Source organism: Dendrobates tinctorius, unplaced genomic scaffold, assembly GCF_039654945.1.
Source record: "Dendrobates tinctorius isolate UK_male_01 unplaced genomic scaffold, ASM3965494v1 ptg000079l, whole genome shotgun sequence".
NCBI lineage: Eukaryota > Metazoa > Chordata > Amphibia > Anura > Dendrobatidae > Dendrobates > Dendrobates tinctorius.
Genome location: NW_027361747.1, coordinates 28167560 through 28181220, shown reverse-complemented (window position 1 = coordinate 28181220; position 13661 = coordinate 28167560). Strand labels below are relative to the sequence as shown.

General features: G+C 40.8%; 1 protein-coding gene across 4 annotated transcripts in view; it reads right to left on the bottom strand.

The window, feature by feature from the left end:
- SLC7A2 (solute carrier family 7 member 2) overlaps positions 1 to 13661 on the bottom strand; it is a 162120-nt gene that overhangs the window by 101064 nt on the left and 47395 nt on the right. Inside the window, exon 1 of one of the 4 annotated variants that reach the window (XM_073583617.1) lies at positions 5143 to 5345. The exons of 2 other annotated variants lie outside the window; for them this stretch is intronic. The gene's annotated coding sequence lies outside the window, so the exon portion shown is untranslated. Of the gene's footprint in view, positions 1 to 5142; positions 5346 to 13661 lie in introns of those variants that run through there. One more of the 4 variants, XM_073583620.1, reaches the window with a different exon arrangement.

The window sequence follows — 13661 nt, the reverse complement described above, 5'->3', positions numbered from 1 at the left end:
TCACATGTCCAGGCAGATTTCACCTACAGGATTTTGATTGGAAGTTGACAAGTTAAATTCCTGTGTTCGGGCTTCTGGGCCGTCTGCTGGAAGGTTTCCAAGGAACATGTTCCCCGGCCTCCCACCTTTATTGAGCTATAGTCTATGTTATTGTTGTGGTTTTTGTTTGAGGGTGGTCACCCAGCTTACACTGGGTTTACAGGTTTTTGTTTCTTTTATTATAGAATGGTTATATTTATGTCTGGTTTATAATATAATGTAGAATTCATATTTATTATTCATTATTATTAGACGATTATTATTTTGCTTAACCCTAAATAAATGCCGCAGCCTTTTATGCCAACTTCTGGTTGTTTGGTTTCTTATTTTTCTGCCTTTTTTTATTATGTAGTTTCACTCAGGTCGGCGGCTGTTGTCCCATGAGTCTCAAGATAAGTAACTTGATAAAACAGCATTAAATTCCAAATCTTGGTTATAAAGCATATATAAGTATAAAAGCTCCCATAAAGATGGAGGCTGAAAACTGTAGTGTTAGTAGAATGCCAATACAAAGCAAAGAATATAAATCAAAACCAAAAAAATGAGCCGGAGCATAAGTTGGTATCCATGGAATGTATAAGAACATGTTCACACTGTGGCCATTTATTAAACAAAACCGAAGATAGAAACAAAATGAGCATATACCCTGCAGTAAGTAAGTAAATAGCAGTAGTACATACAGTTGTGCTCAAAAGTTTACATACCCCAGCAAGAATTTTTGCTTTCTTGGCCTTTTTTCAGAAAAAATGAATGATAACAACAAACCGTTTCTCCACTCATGGTTAGTGGTTCGATGAAGCCATTTATTACCAAACTACTGTGTTTTCTCTTTTTAAAACATAATAACAACCCTAAACATCCAAATGACCCTGATCAAAAGTTTACATACCTAATTTCTTAATACCGCACATTGCCCCCTCTAACATCAATGACAGCTTTAAGTCTTCTGTGGTAGTTGTGGATGAGGTTCTTTATTTTCTCAGATGATAACGCTGCCCACTCTTCTTGGCAAATGGGTAAATTCCTGGGCTGTCTAGCATGAACTGCACGCTTGATCTGCCCAGAGTGGCTGAATGATACCGAGGTCAGGAGACTGAGATGACCACTCCAGAACCTTCACTTTGTTCTGCTGTAGCCCATGACAGGTCGACTTGGCCTTGTGTTTTGGATCATTGTCATGTTGGAACGTCCAAGTACGTCCCATGCGCAGCTTCCAGGCTGATCATTGCAAATTTGCCTCATGTATTTGCTGATAACATGGTGCATTTATCTTTCCTTCAACTTTGACCAAGTTTCCTGTGCCTTTGTAGCTCACACATCCCCAAAACATCATCAATCAACCTCTGTGCCTTACAGTAGGAATGATGTTCCTTTCATCATAGGCCTTGTTGACTTCACTCCAAATGTAACATTTATGGTTGGCGCCAAACAGTTCAATTTTGGTCTCATCACTCCAAATTATCTTGTTCCAGAAGTTTTGAGGCTTGTCTCTGTGCTGTTTTGCATATTCTAGGCAAGATACTTTGTGGCATTTGTGCAGCAATGGCTTTCTTCTGGTGACTCGACCATTCAGACGATTTTTCTTCAAGTGCTTCCTTATTGTGCATCTTGAAACAGCCACACCGCTAGTTTTCAGAGAGTCCAGTATTTCGTGTGATTTTATTTGTAGGCTTTTCTTTGCACCCTGGACAATTTTCCTGACAGTTGTGGATGAAATTTTTGTTGGTCTACCTGACCGTGGTTTTGTTTTAACAGAGCCCCTGATTTTCCATTTGTTAATCACAGTTTGAACACTGCTGACTGGCATTATCAATTCCTTGGATATCTTTTTGTATCCCTTTCCTGTTTTATACAGTTCAACTACTTTTTCCTGTAGATCCATTGACAGTTCTTTTGCTTTCCCCATGATTCACAATCCAGAAACGTCAGTGGCTGGATGAAAGATTCAAAAGTATGTCTGGATCCCAGAAACTCACTCAGCTTTTATGCACACACACTGATTACAAGCAAACAGGTCACAGGGGAGAATGTTACCTTTAGTAGCTATTCAAACCCATTTATGTCAATTTCTGTGCATGTTATCAGGCCAAAATCACCAGGGAATATGAACTTTTGATCAGGGTCATTTGAATGTTTTGGGCTGTCATTATGATTTAAAAAGAGAAAACACAGTAGTTTGACAATAAGTGGCTTCACCCAACCACTAACCATGAGTGGAGAAAAAGTTTTAGTATTATCATTCATATTCTCTGAAAAAAGGCCAAGAAAGCAAAAATTCTGCCAGGGTATGTAAACGTTTGAGCACAACTGTATAACTAACACAGGGTACTTAGTAAATACTGTTTTTAAACAAAAAAAGTGTAAAATCTATCCCACCGCAACAAGGTTTACCCAAATCGGGACAGTCCAATCCTCTAGTATTAAAACCTCACCTTGTGTCAGATGACCTCAATGTGGATGAGGCAGAGTAGGGCGCTGATTGGTTAGACACCTGTAAATGGGAAGCTATATAGATAAAATAAAGGCTTAGCTCAAAAAAGGAGCCACGCTCCTGTTTGTTCAAAGTACAAAAAACTACAACAAAACCAAAGAAATGAGCCGGAGCATAAGTTGGTAAATATGCAATGTATAAGATCATATTCACACTGTGGCCATTAACTGACAAAACCTAAGATAGAAAAAGTTTACAAATCCGACATGTGAAGACTCGAGGACTAATCGAACCAGATAATCTTATTACCATTACAAGCCAATATGAATTCACCTGTCCAGTAATCATCTATTAGAACTGATCCTGGATCAATCTGTTGACAAAAAAGTTGAGCAGACACAGCTTTTTTTCTTCGCCTGACAAAGATTGATTTCCAATGGATCCGTTTTTTTTTTAACATTGAAGTCTATGGAAAATGGATCTGTTAAATAGTCATCCGCTCTTCTCCCGTTTGAAAAGGATCCGTTTTTTGTTTACCTGAGGTAAAATACATATTTACTATATACTACTGGACGTGTAAAGTTACAAGTAATCATCAATTTGAAACTGGTCCAGTGAGCAAAAAACGGATCCTTTTCAAATGGGAAAAAACGGGTGGGTGTTTAACGGATGTTTTCCATAGGCTTCAACGTTAAAAACCGGATCCAGTATAAATCAGTTTTTTTTTGTTGACATGATCAACCAAGTTGTGTCTGCTCAACTTTTTTGGCAACGGATTACTGCTGGATTCATTCTAACTGATGATTACTGGACATGTGAACATGGCCTTAGATGTGATTTACTACTATACTACTGTACACATGCTGAGTTAATGGAGATCTCATGAAAAAACACATTGTAAATCCTAGACAATCTAGTTGAGAAGTCCATAAAACATTACGGTCACAGGAATCAGAAGATAAAACGAGACTACCGCCTAAGTCACTGCTGTCACATGGAACCACGAGCGCTGCATCGCTGTCACTCTTGTTAAAAATTGACCAACGTTATCATGAAAGCAAAGTGGGTGTACAAAAAAGAAGTCACTTAAACAAACTAAACTTGACCCTCACCTCAGTGAGAGATGAGCAGAACTTATCTGACAGATGACTGAACTCTTTATTTCAGCCATTAACTCTTTCCCTATGAGGACAGAGAAATCAGAGGCCATTCTCCACCGCTGTCTGTGGTACGTCTGCTATCAACCCTGGCACCAAAAAACTTTTAAAAAGCAGATTATATGACACATCTTCCCATAAAATGTCTATCTACCACAAATACTAACATGAGTGAAGGTAAAGATCTGTGGCCAATAATGCTCAATAGAGAGAACATGCGCCTTGTCTTTGCCCGTTCTACTCATATTTGCTTTGGTTTTACCCAGTGAAATGATGCGTTTACCCACGAGAAGAAGAAAGCTTCTTATTTCTGCCTTGAGAACTGATCTTACTGTGAGATTGATTTGTTTGCTCCACTATAACAAAACCCCATATGGGAAAAATAAATATGGCAAATGCTACATGCAATAATATCGAATATATACCAAAGACATTTGGAGGATTATTTAGAAGGAAATGGGGTTTGGATGCACTTACCAGATCTGTGACATCTGCAGAAAAAGGACTAAAAATTGTGCTTCACTGACAATAATACAAGAGCTATGCCGTGGTTTTAAAATGAGTTACTTTATATATATACAGTAGTTTTCTGTATAGGATAGATAATAGATAGATAGATAGATAGATAGATATGGGATAGATAGGCAGATAATAGATAGAAAACAGATAAATAGATTGATGGATAGGGAGAGATTGAGAGATAGATAGATAGATAGACAGACAGACAGACAGACAGACAGACAGACAGACAGATAGATAGATAGATAGATAATAGATACAGAGATAGGTAGACAATAGATAGATATGGGATAGATAATCGATAATGTATAGATAGATAGTTAGATGATAGATAGATAGATAGATAGACGTAATGCTGCAAAGTACAGTATACATATAAATGCATATAATTTCTCTGGTTAGCCAATAAAGGTATCACTCCTTGAATACCTTTCTCATTTTTTGGGGGACGCAAGTATTTACATCGATTTTTCTGGCTAACACGGTGCCACAATATTATTTTGTATTGCTACATATACCGTAAATGCAGAAATAGTCCACTATGCTCCTATAACTAATGACCTTTAAAAGCGCTATATAATGAAACAGATATAGAGACAAACTCATAGGAGTACTACATGTTATGCTTCATCCAGAGAATATCTGACTAATAATGATCACAACAATAATACGTTTTACATGACAGGTTTGTACAGTAAATCATGAATGTTTTTCTCAAGCTACAAATTTTTTAGCAGTACGTGAAATAATTTCAAATATTTCATCCATTGCTCTCAATGCCAGTCATCAGCGGCTACAACCTCTTCATTAGGGTAAAACATTGCAAAATGAATAAATTGTTCAGAAATGTTTCACCTTTTTCATTACAATTCTCAAAAAAAGTAAACATTTGATGAAATTGCCAAGAAACTAAAATGTCATATTCCATCTTTCAATAGAAAATAAATGTATCTTTGTATTGTGTGTGTATGAGGGTAACAGACATCTAATACTCACCAATGAAGGCTGAGATGAGGAGCCCAATTCAGCTTTGTGCTGTAGTCTAGAGAGGAGATGAGAGCGCAGTGTGCTGTCCTGGGGTTGTATCCAGCGTGGTGAGATCCTCGCTCCGCACAGAATAAGCCATGTGCAGCAGGATCACTCGCTTTCAAACATAATGACTGAAGAAAAAAAAAAAAGGTCGGAGCCCTAGCGCACTCCAATGTGAGCGTCCCAGTGATTTGCTGACCAATACTACGCTGCCGTGAGAGTTATTTATAATATTCTAGTTACGTATCAAGCAAATCATTTTCTTCAATTACTGTCTGATTAGACAAGAATCTCACTTACTTATTCCCCCGAAAGTGTAAAAATATCATCGTTCTGCTATCCAGAGAGCTATTTCTGGTAATCAATATTGGGTCACTTTATAAAAATACAATCTTTGGACCAATTTTCATCATCTTTTAGATTAGATTTTCACCAGTGATTAGTCAGCATGTCTTTTTTTTATCACCAGTGTTTTATTAGCAAATTTTTTGTTTGCTCGTTTAAAAAATGAAAAAAAAAAAAAGACAAAAGTTCATTCTATTTATTCCAATGTTAAAAATAGACAGCACACAGATAGCGCATGGATGGGATCTGTGATTTTTCACTGACCCACAAGAGTGTGTTTTCTCAGTGTGATCAGTGTGCTACGATTCCCTCAGATGAGAAGAGAAGAAAAAAAATTCTCCATCTTCTCGAATCTGTCTATCTGTGGAAATCAAACTACACTCTGATGTCTGAGCGCAGCATGATATTTTGCATGGACTCCTTGACTTGCATGGCCGAGTGCGATCAGAATATCATATCAAACTCAAATAACCTGGGATTTTTTTTCCCTGGATCGACACATTCCAAAGAAAATGTCAGACATACAGTATGCACAATCCTATAGCATAACATTGGTCCAAGCGTGATCTGATGTTAGGAAATGTTTTCCTGCTGCATAGAGAAATCATCTCATTAACCATTCCCTTACGTAATTTGCTACTATTACTGGAATTGTTCCCTTAACCTTCTTTTACACTTGCTGTGTTTTACCTGGCCGTTTTTGCGGGGCCGCAAAAACGGCCTGCAAAAATTAGTAGGAAGGCCGTGTTCCATATGGCCGTGAGGGCCGTATTTGCTGCCGTGAAAAAATATCGAGCTTGCTCGATATTTTTCATGGCTTACAGACACGGCTGCAATGCATTTCAATGGTACAGCAAAAACAACGTTAAGTTGTTTTACCAGTACACTGTATTTGCGGATTGCCGTCTTTTTTCCTGCTATTTGTTAAAAACGGCGAACCGAGAAGGTTTTTTGTGGCCCATTTTTGCGGAATACCGTGAAAATCACAGCAATACGGCCTGTAAAAACGGCAAGTGTAAAAGCAGCCTTAATTGGATGTCTACTATTAAACATCATTTTGTTTTACTTAAAAGGAGCCAGAAAGAGAAGAGAACCGTCTGAGGACTTGAGAACCAAAATTGTTGAACAGTATCAACAATCTCAATGTTACATGTCCATCTCCAGAGATATCCCCTCCGTCCACCTCGTACACGTGCGGCTCCGCTCTGTCCACCTCGTACACGCGCGGCTCCGCTCTGTCCACCTCGTACACGCGCGGCTCCGCTCTGTCCACCTCGTACACGCGCGGCTCCGCTCCGTCCACCTCGTACACGCATGGCTCCGCTCCATACAGCCCGTACACACATGCGGCTGCGCTCCGTACATTTGTACACAGGTGGATCCTCTCCGTACACCTCGTACACACGTGGCTTCTCTCTGTCCACCTTGTACTCATGCGGCTCCGCTCTGTACAGCCCATACACACATGTAGCTGCACTCCGTACACCTCGTACACACAAGGCTCCTCTCTGTCCACCTCATACACATGCGGCTCCGTTCAGTACACCTCGTACACAAGCGGCTCCGCTTCATACACACACGGCTTTGCTCCGCACACCTTGTACAAACACGGCTCTGCTTCGCACACCTCGTACACACGCGGCTCAGCTTTGTATACACACGGCTCCGCACACCTCATACACACATGGCTGCGCTCCATACACTTCGTACACACATGGCTCTGCTACATCCACACTGTAAAAGCCTCCTGACCCCACACATCAACTTACCCTCATCCAGCACCATGACAACCAGCACAGAAGAGTCCTGCATACACTGAGGCTCCTGATCATGTGACCCTGACTCCTCCCCTCCTGTGACCTCATCACAGGTCCTGTGCACACAGTCAGTACAGCCATCGCGCGCTCCTGAATGCACGCCTTCCACCTTCTGCCTCAGGGACTGAGCGCGCTCCTGAATGCACACTTTCCACCTTCTGCCTCAGGAACTGAGCATGCTCCTGAATGCATGCCTTTGCTGCCCTGATGAACCAGCGTCAGGCCAATTGCAGCACTGAGCTGCACAGCCAATGAGCAGCTGCAGCTCTGATGTGCAAACTCACGAGTGGGCCCCTATAAGCACTCCAGGCCCCGTCGCATCTGCGAACGCTGCAACCCCGGTAGTTACGCCCCTGCAAGGTATCATGAAATCTGAAGATTACCAAAGGATTTTGAGTCAAAATGTAGTGTCCAGTGTGAGAAAGCTGGGTTTGCATCCTAGGTCATGAGTCTTCTAACAGGACAATGACCCCAAACATACTTCAAGAAGCACCCAGGAATGGATGGAAACAAAGTGCTGGAGAGTTCTTGAGTGGCAGCAATGAGTCTGCATCTAATTCCAATAGAACACATGTGGATAGATCTTAAAAATGCTGTTGGGAGAAGTCACCCTTCAACTATGAGAGACCTGGAGCAGTATGCAAAAGAGTGGTCCAAAATTCAGGTTGAGAGGTGTAAGAAGTTTGTTGATGGTTACAGGAAGCGATTGATTGTGGTTATTTATTCCAAAGGGTGTGCTACCAAGTATTAAGAAGATGGTGCCAACAATTTTGTCAGGATAATTTTTGGGGTTTTGTGTAAAATTACGTCCAATTTGCCTGTTTTTCTCATTTTTTTTGTGTTGTTCGAATACACACAAAGGAAATAAACATGTATAAAATAACACGTAAATGCAATAATTTTCTGGGAGAAATACTTCATTATCTGGAACAATTTCAATGGTGCTAACACTTTCGACCATGACTGTATAAATTGATGATAATCCTTCTAAGCATGCACCTGAATGCTTAAAGGGAATCTGTCACCACATTTGACCTATTTAAGCTATTAATATTGGCATACAGGTTATAGACTGCGGAAAAAAGTCCTCCCTGTCTGCCTCATATCAGATGCCTTGTTGTTGATAAATTATCTTTTATCACTTTGTGTAAATAACCTACATACTGGTACACTGGTACGGGCAGGACAACGCTGGGAGTGGAATTACCAGTCACTCACCGATACCTGCGCAGTAGGAACGTGAAGCCTATGGCCATTGTAGGGGGGAACACTGAAAAGGAACATCGGGAGATGGAATGTGCAGGTGCGGGATTTCTGACGCGCACATCACAGGGACAGAGTAACGCTGCGGGAGGTGATACATATATCATTTATACAAAGTGATAAAAGATGATTTCTCAGCAGCAAGGAGTCTGATATGAGACACACAGATAGGACTCTCCTCAGCAGTCTATACCTGTATGCCCATATTAATTGATTAGATAGTCCAAATGTGGTGACAGATTTCCTTTAATCCTATGTAGCCAAATTTCAGAAAATACTTTATAGCATACAGTGAGTGCACTGTATGCACATTACCATAGTATAATCATTTAGACAGATCAGGAACACAATCAATGCTCTAACCCACCTGGCTTGACATCTCTGTAGCGCAGTGGTCCCCAACCTTTCTGACTTTGAGAGCCACATTCAGCTTAAAGAGAGGGTCGCAAGCCAAATTCAGCACTGAGAGAAGGTCGCGAGCCACATTCAGCTCCAACTCCCTTCAAAGGAGTGTCAACCAAAGCCCCCATTACAGGTATAATTATAACCAAAGCTTTTTCACATAAATCACTCCAAAGAAGTACACTGAGATCCAGGGGTTGTTCCCACAATACCCCCATTCAGTATTCTCCCATCAAGAACTCCCAACACACTGTCACCTCTAGCAGGTAGTATCATCCTCCAGCGTACCATACCTAAAACATCTCTAAACCCCTAAGACCAGTAAATGTGCGTCCAGATCTGCTCTTCTGTGCAGGTCTACTCACAAAATGCACCATTTTGAGATGTGCTCCTCATATCTGTTTACTAGACCTGGACCTAATACACCAAGCTGGCAGACAGTCGCGGGCCACATTTCATGGGACCGCGAGCCACATGTGGCTCTCGAGCTACCAGGTTGGGGACCCCTGCTCTAGCGGATGTCTCTGGTGACCTCATTGACGGTGACAGAAGCTGCACACGTGATTAGTTTATTATCAGGGGACCGTTCTAACAAAAAGGACAAATTAGATAACTCATTTAAAGCACACGTCCATAAAATTATATGGATCTAGTATAGTGCTTATATATTTTTCAAATGTAGTCATTTGTGTTTGGAAACTGTCGCCACACACCTCTAACAACTTAACGAAGCAGAAAGTTTTTCCTACATCACTTTATTATAGAGTATCTAAACTATGATCATCAACCCAAGCTGCTGTTTCCTTTATAGCTGGGCAGTATTCATGGCATAGCCCATTTCCAGTAGCATCCTGGGACAGGGGGTTACAAATATAAAGTCACACTCATGATTTATTGTAACCGCTGCAGCCAATCACTGTCCTCAGTGATGATGCTTGCATTCCTGACACGTGAGGAGAGGCCAGCGATTGGCTTCAGAGGTCACGTGACTGCTGTACGACATGTCATTATTGCAGACCAATAAGGACCACTGGTAATTGGTGATAAATGGTTAATATTATTTTTACCATTTTACACCATTTTCTCCTTTTTCTTAAAATCCTGGACATCCAGTTTAAAATTTTTAAATTTGAAAATTAAAAAGGAGGGGCCTAAGGTAGAAAAACAATTTAAAATTATACTAAAACCATACCAATTGGCTAGTACAGATTAATAATTCAAACATAAAACATTATAGATCATCTAAGTTTTTTTTACATAATCAATTGTCGAGGGTAATGGCACCCGCTGACATGGATTCAGTGATAGTTGCAACATTAATGGAATCTGGGCACGAAATCACCAACTACAAACAACAAAATTTACGTAATATTGCGCATAGTTACGTGTCTATCGCCTGCCAAAAATGGATAAAGATAAACCATTATGCAATGAATGGCTGACATGTGACACTTACAAAATAAATCCAATTTATATAAATGAAGAATATTATGCACTTCTTGTATAAATTCTAATTATCATTGTTATAAAGAGTTTTCATGTCTTTAGCTTTTCCTACTTGAACTCCTTCTACTTGTATGAGGATATCCTTATGGCACTTTCACATTTTGCTCTTGCCACCGATCAGTGGTCCCATCGGGGCTTGTGTCCAAATCCCCTGCACTATGTCAGAGTGTCCGCCTCCAGTAGGCATGTACGCCCGAAAAGTATGCCCGACAGAGCACACATTGACTCTGTCGGCACCAATATAGTTAATGGCCCGGTCAGCGCATAAACCCGAATCCCGTTTTTCAGGGAGGTTTGGATGCAAGTTTGAGAAGACCACTGAACGTGGGCAAGAAAGCAATGTGAAAGGAGACTTAGTATCAACAAAGTAATGTGCCTGTGAGGGAAGGAGAAGTACATCATCAGCTGAGTCATGAGATGGAGATGATTGCATTGATTCCTAGAATTTTGGTTCAGCTATAGAGAAAGGACGTGGGAATAGATACTGGGCAATTCTCCCAGGAGAGTAAACAAATGGAGAAATATACCATGTTCCCCTGACATTAGGGTCCAAATTGTACAAGCTTTTACATGGTCAATGTGGTTTCAGTTTTTCAATAATTTATAGTACAGCAAATATTATCAATTTTGTAATATATATATATCATATAGGAAAATATGCTTCTTTCTCCACTTGTGAACAATTTATCTCTCCCATCTCCTGAAATAATCATTGACTTTACAAAACTGGCAAAATTTCTTTTTTTTTGCAAAACCAGATGGAGTACCGGGGGGAGCAGAATGATATGCCGAATGAAAGAGCAAGGCAGGCACAAACTGTTGCTGCTGCTTTCTAAATAGTGTGCTGAATTCACAGCTGCACTGCTCAGTGCTTCTGTATATTAACCGTTATGTTGCTATTGCTTATGAACATGTGGCACACAATGACAGGAGAATGTCTTATTTTTTATGCGCAGTGAATGGGAGACCTAATTGCAACTAGTCTGCAGCATTGTGTCCTCGAAGTGGTGTTTGCTCTGGAATGGAGTTAAAAAAGTCACACTTTTTTGTCGGAAATTGGGCTCGTTGATCTCATTAGTATATTGATTTATCTCAGTCCTTGCCAGATGGCTCAGCTTAGAAGGAACACTTGTCTCCACCCACCAGCTCAGAGGCAACTGTAAGTTGGAGGTAGAGATTGTAGAGAGGAAAACTGGTGAAAAATGTAGTGACCAGAGATGTTGCTATTCCTTATGTGCTTTTTCTAAGCAGTCACCTGAAATTACAGGTAGGCTGTCAGAGTACTTGTTCTCAACATGTGTATAAGATACTAGAAGATTTCATTATATATCATCATATTTGGATTATGGGTCTTTTTTGCTTTCTCATATATGCATACCATTATCAAATATAATCTTCTACAAGGAGAATCGAAAATATTCCCTCAAATGAAAGGATAAAAAGTAAAAGGTTACCTGAAAAGCCATGGCCAAAATAAACCCTTATGGTGCCTTAGCCTATGACAAAAGACCGATAAAAATAATACAGCGTTTTGGAATTAAGCGGGCGCATGGCGGCAGTGGCCGGAAAAAATGTGTGTATACATACAATGTAGTACCCTTACGTAAACCTCAAAACAAACCATGAAACACAGCTGATGGCCTGAAGCTTAGTTCTAAAGGGAGTTCACTGGGAGATTAGGAGGTGTAGCAAGCTGGAAGGGAGCTGGCTACAGCCATTATTTGGACAAATCTTTACAATGATTTGGCTCATGATCATGGAACTAATTTGTCTGGATGTCAGCTTTCTATCAGCTTTAGTGAGTCCATATTAGTCTAGACGTGTGTAGTGTGGGAAAGGTATGCCTGTCACTTGTGCACAATCTCGCCGGTGGAAACAAACCATGTGACCCAGCGACTATCAGGTTTATTTAGTTTGTAGGTGAGACGTGAGATAAATCGTGTACAATTCACAAAAAGAGTAGGGGTAAGAGTATGATATAATATAAATAAAAAATGGCTTGGTGACCAGATTTCACAATGCAGAATGCATACATCTGGAAATTTATCTATTAGGGTATGTGCACACGCTGCGGATTGGGCCGCGCGGATTTTGTAAGATCCGCAGGTAAATCTGCAGGTCAAAAGACCTGCGGTTTTACCTGCAGATTGGCCTACGGTTTTGCCCTGCGGTTTTTCATCTCCACAATGGAGGAGATGGCAAACTGCAGCGGAATCCGCAGAAAGAATTGACATGTCAATTCTTTCTGCGGTTTTGAAACCGCAGGAAAACCGCGCGGAAAAATCCGCACCGTCTGCACTGCGGTTTTTAATATCCATAGGATATTATGGTACTGTACACCGCAGCAAAAACTGCTGCGGATCCGCAGCGGCCAAATCCGCTGCGGAACCGCAGCAGAATCCGCAGCGTGTGCACACACCCTTAGATCTGATGAGGCTGATGTACTTACTTTTAAAATGGATTTTAAAATGTGAACATTTTCCTGTCTAATATGAAAATATGCATCCGATGAGTTCCCCTTTCTTTCTTCGTAACATGATCTTTACGCAAAAACAAGAATCGTGCCGTTTTCACACAGACCACTGGGGCTATATTAGACTCATAGGGGTCGATTCCTAAAGACTGGCGTAGAGCACGCTCGAGCTATACCAGTGTTGACAGGGTACACGGTGCCAGATTCATTAACAAGCACATGCCACTTAATGAATTCAGCACCTCTAGTAAGTGGCGTGTGCCTCCGTACACTGTGCCAAGAATGCATAGAAAATGCCGGCCAATTTAATGAGTTCGACATGGGGTATGGCAATGTTCCAATCTCGACCCACCTCCTCTTCAGCTCCGTCCTTTTTGGTACAGCTGATCCAAAATGGTATGAAAGAATTAAAAAATCACACATTTTTTGTGCATACCCCTGCTCGCGCTATGCCAGTCTGGTCATAGTATTAATGAATTAGGCCCCTAGTAAGTGGTTTGTGCCTCCACATGCTGTGCCAAAAATTCTACTCTAGTCAGGGACTGGAGTAGCATTTCTGTGGTTGAAAATTATGGCAGATTTAATGAACTTGACACGGGGTGTAACCCATCACGACCTGGCTCCTCCCCAGCTCCATCCTTTTTGGCAAAGCTGATCCAAAGTGGTGTTAGAGCATAAAA